This window comes from Syngnathus typhle, linkage group LG10 (genome assembly GCF_033458585.1).
Source record: "Syngnathus typhle isolate RoL2023-S1 ecotype Sweden linkage group LG10, RoL_Styp_1.0, whole genome shotgun sequence".
Taxonomy (NCBI): domain Eukaryota; kingdom Metazoa; phylum Chordata; class Actinopteri; order Syngnathiformes; family Syngnathidae; genus Syngnathus; species Syngnathus typhle.
In genome coordinates this window covers 13316748-13321722 of record NC_083747.1, presented here as the reverse complement: position 1 = coordinate 13321722, position 4975 = coordinate 13316748, and the positions used below count along the sequence as shown (strand labels likewise).

General features: G+C 48.6%; 1 long non-coding RNA gene across 1 annotated transcript; it reads right to left on the bottom strand.

The window, feature by feature from the left end:
• Positions 1–545: 545 nt before the first annotated feature.
• On the bottom strand, positions 546–4210 carry LOC133161289 (uncharacterized). Its single transcript, XR_009716046.1, has 2 exons — positions 3790–4210; positions 546–892 (listed from the first exon to the last, which is right to left on the bottom strand). It is a non-coding gene; the product is annotated as an uncharacterized LOC133161289 (long non-coding RNA).
• Between the last annotated feature and the right edge of the window lie 765 nt (positions 4211–4975).

Sequence of the window (4975 nt, the reverse complement as noted above, 5' to 3'; positions counted from 1 at the left end):
GCGCACGTGACTTTGGTGCAAGGCCTTGTTTATAACTAATGGGTGGCCTGAGGACACTTCAACCTCCCTCTGATTGGATAAATATTTCATGCCACACTCTGACCTGCTGCACATGCAGCATAAACACGCAGAGGCGCTCGACAAATTGCCCTCCGCGAATATCGTTGTTTTAATTTGTGGTCCTATAACGTGAGAAAAGCATTTAAAGAGCCATCGTTCGCTGGCTGAGGACAAAATGGCGTGTGGCGAACTTGCATTTAACTTTTATATGAGCTTCTATATTCTCACTAGGAACCATACATGTTAGCAAACTTAGGTTGCTAAAACAAAAGAGCTAAAAGGATAAATCATCATTTGCAGTGAGCGTTCATGGTTGAATAATAATGAATCAAATCTACGTTTACTACAATGACTCAAGTTTCTGTGTGTGTGGGGGGGCGAAAGGTCTGAAAAGCAACCTGACTGCGATTGTGACTCCAATCCAAATCAATCAGCGGCACAGAGTTTAGCATGCTCAATGTATTGAGAGAAGACAAGCACGATCCTTTCCGTTGACTGAAATCGTTTATTTTGTGTGAAGTCGGGATGAGACGGTGCTCTGGAACCCACGGTGCCGCTCGTTCTCGTTATGCTTTGTGGAGGGGCGCTTCCGGCTCATTTTACCGTAATCATCTGTAATCGCCGGCGAGTCACCATTACGTCCATTAGCGCTAGCAAAGGTGCGCTGGTCTATTTGCGGCATGCCTTGCTTGCACCATATTGAGGCTTTGGCCGTTGCTTCGGTCCCCGGTGACGGGAGCCGTTGTTGCTCGCTCGCTCGCTGGGTCTGACTGTCAGTTGGTCTGTGCACGGGCCCTTGAGTCTTGCACGTTCCCCCAAGGAGCAGAAACCTCTGTTGGGGCAAAAAACGCTGTGGGGGCCCTTTTGGCAGCAATTTTGCTGGACAACATCAAGGCACATGGCTCATTTCTTTCCAAGTTTGGATGTATTTCCGAGACACGTGAAGGTCCTCGTTTTAGTTTGACAACCCCCGGAAAAAGAAATCAGCAGCTCATATATGTGTCTGATTCACATATGGAAGAACAAGGCGGGTGGCCTCTATTCCCTATCTGCTGTGTCTGGAGCGCCAATTACCCTGAACAGGATCTCGAAAATGTAAGAATATTTTCTGCGCGAAAATAGGGCCTTTTTATTCCAACGGGAAGACAGGCAGCAGCCACCAGTCACCCCCGCCGCCGTTTATTTACATTCACCCAAAGTCAAACGTAGCAAAATGTTCTCAAGGTGTGGGTGGATGCTGTAAAGGTGTAGACCGCACCACCTCCCGAACCGCTTGCGTGCCCCCTTCCCCCAATCTTGCCCTCCCTCCCTCCCTCCCTCCCTCACACACACGCCACTACATTTTCCAAGAAATAATTGCTTTTGTCTGGAAGGAGTGCACGAGGGAGGGCGGGAGGGATGGAAGGGGGTGCTCACACTCCCTCTGTGGATGAAAAAGGGGGTCTTTGAAGGACAACTGGTCACTTCCCCCCCCCCCCCCCCCCTGTCCTCATTGGATGTCATCTGTCATACATGACGCTCGGGGTGAGCCGCCATCAAGCCCGCTTGTCCACTGCGGGACATTTTTCTTCATTAAGGCCGCTTTAGTTTGCAGCGCATCCGCAGCGGCCCTGATGAGGAAATGCGGTGAGCGCGGGCTCGCTCGCTCGCTCTTCTTTTCGTAGCGTCCTCCTCCACGATATTTTTGTGAAAAGCGTGCCATTATCACCCCGCAGCGTCGTTGAAGGTAGAAATCAGATGCCTGCGGGAAGGACGCCGTTGGACCGGACAGGCACTCGCGGGGTTCGGGTCGCAGCGCGCTGCCTCATTCCTATTGATTCTCGCCGTATTGACTGCCATGTTTAAAGTATAGATTTTTCTATTTAAAAATCTATACGGACAATAATCTGCCGTGTAAGCGCCTGGCGTTGACTGATGCTGGCCAGTAATTGACGGCGTATAAGGTGGCGGGCGAGGGCAGAAGGAGAGAAGGAGGAGGCTGCCGATGCAAGGGAAGACAATTCGGGTGGTAACCTCCATCGGGGAACAGCATTTTTGGGGCGTTCGACCAACAGATTCTTTGGAGGTGGTTTGGCGGGATGAAATTATGATTACCGATTAATCGGCCGATTCATTTCAAAATAAATAATGAATGAAATATCTCAAATCAGCCGATTTTTGTTTATTTTAAAACATTACCAGTCAAAGATTTTATAATGGTAAAATATATACTAAAAAATAAAAAATCCAAATTTGTGAATATGTTAAATATATAATTAATTTGTCAATAAAATACAGATCAGAACTTTTATTATTTATAAAAAGAATCTGACATGATTGGAGCAATGTCTTTTATTTCAACTTAAAAATTCAAATACAAAAATAATTTATAAAATCTATACATACGGTCAACACAAACAGATGTAGTGTATATATGAATCTTTTTTTAATGCATTTATTATCTAATGCACTTTTACGGTGATACAAATTTGTTTAACCTACATCTCTTTATTATAAATTATGATGCATTTGCTTGAAAACTAATTGTTAATTGGCAAGCAGATTTCAGTCCTTATTATTATGTAGTATTTTAAAAAATATGCCATTTCATACATTAAATAAAGGTTGGCAAACCTTTGGCTTGTGGCCCATCCATGTACCTTTCCACCTTAACTCACAAATGCGCCAAACAAATAATAATAATCATCATCATCATCAATCAATGTTGCATCCACTGACACAATGTCTCCCAGCCCGCCTCTCTGGTGGCTTATTATATACAGCGGCGGCGATGAGATGAGTTAATTGCGCCGCATGCTGTGGTTTTAGCCCTTAAGCATCACCATGAATTCCCTGATCCGGGCTAGCCTATCCTCTTTTTCCCCCTTTCCAAATGCACTGATCAGGGCTGGCATCATTATAGCCTGTATTATTAAGAGTCGTAGAGAGAGAGAGAGAGGGGGGGGGGGGGGCAAAAATCGATACAGGATACCTTTTGCAGCGCTAGTGAAAACGAGGGAGATGGAGGGGAGGGGCGATGGTGGGTGGGGGTGTGGAGGAGGATAAGGGGGTGGTGGTGGTGGTGGGTAGTGATGTGTGAGTAGTAGCGGCTCCTGAGCTGCCTCAATGTTGCAGGCAGCCTGGTGTGGCAGATCGCTACAATCGTGCAAGGGAGGCGGGTCGGGTGAGCTGGCTGCTGCATACAGGGGGGGGGGGGGGCTTCCCAAAAAAGAAACAAAAAGAGAAAAAAAACTAAACAAATAAGACTCGAAAGAGACATACACAGGCGGATGGACGAAGTGTAAGTTGTTTTTCCCTCGGGTCGATCTGCCCGTTGTTTGTTTATCTATCGATTGATTGCGTTTTAATTACTGGAGAAGTGGGGCGGAGATTCGGGTACGAGCGCGCGGCTGTGTGTGCGCGCGCGCGCGTACGTGCGCGCTGTCGAGTGCGTGCGCGCCTTTTAATTAACCAACTCGTGCGATTCTCGACGTTCGTCTTTTTTTAAAGCAAGCTAGCTATTACCGAATGTATTTTTGATGCACATGTACGTACGCAAAAATTAGCTCCAAACCAAATATAACCACACAATAAGACATTTTCCCCCAGTTGTAATTATTTCCCTCTCGAATGCTGTCTTCTTGCCGTCTTTCGTCTGTATTCAAGCTAATAACCAAAGCCAACCCCTAAAGCACGCTAGCGACTGTGTACGCTTTTTTTTTTTTGTAATATTAGCGTGACGGTATTCACCTCCAGGGGCCTCCATGTTGGCTTATTTCGTCCCGCAGAAAGAGCAGTCCTCGTCGTCTCGACCTAACTTTTTCACTCGTCAATCCGTCTGTGTGGGGTCGTAACAGGTTCCATGGACATTCACGCCGGTTAAACTCAATAAAAGTGCCGGGGCGGGGGCTACATGTGTACGCACCAAGCGGCGAGCTGTCCACGCCGAACCGCCTCCCGAAAAACAAGCGCCGAAACTCCGGCGGGGACCGAGCTCGCCCCGGCTCCTCCTCATTTGCACCCAAAGCCAAAGAAAGAAGCCGGAGGAAGATCATGTTTGTTCCCTTGCCGGTGCCGTTCGTATTTCAGAGAGCTGCCCCTGACCTCAGCGCCTGGCGTCTCAAGTCCCCCCTGGCTCTCCGCTCCAACTCCGGTAAGACGTGTTCACTTGTTTCCCTCAACGGCGAGCCATCCCAGCCCTCCCCGCGGTTGAGAGACCTGCGCCCCGCCTCGGTGGCTCTCCCTTCCTTCCTTCCTTCCTTCCTTCCTTCCTTCCTTTCTTTTTTCCTTCCTTTCCTCTTTACCTTCCTTGTCCGGGCGTCGCTTTGCTTCCGTTCCCTTCTCCCGGAGAAGCGTGTCCGTCCTTTCCCTCTCCTCCACTGCCTCAGCCTCCGCGTCTCTCCCCGACTAGACTCGGCAGGCAGGGAATATTCATGCCAACTTATCGATCCTCGCGGAGATCGATTCCTCGGGCCGCTGGAAGCGAGCGCGAGGGGGAGATAGGGAACGCGGAGGAGTACGGCAGAGAAATGTCTTCTTTGCCTCTTCTGATGTGTTTCATGTAACTCTGGTAACGTTGTGTGCAAGCTGTAGTTGACTTTTCGGCTCGATGGCTGACGGCATCATTGCTCACCTACGCGGATGCGGCGCCGGGGATGCGAGCTTGAGGGCTGGAGTCAGGCTGGTGGTGTGCTGGTGTTTGTAGGGTGGAGCTCCATGAAAGGCACACTTGGGGGAAGAAGTCACAGAGCGTGTCCCTCAACTAGGGATGCTAAAGTTTCTTTCTTTTTTTTTTCAATGTATGCCAAAAACGTTCTGCATTCATTTTTGACTGATAAATGGTCTGTAAATGATCCAATGGTGTGTTTATGAGAGTTCTTTGTCAGTATGCGTCTTGCCTCAAGTGCACCCCGCCTCCTCCCATTATGTGCCTCCG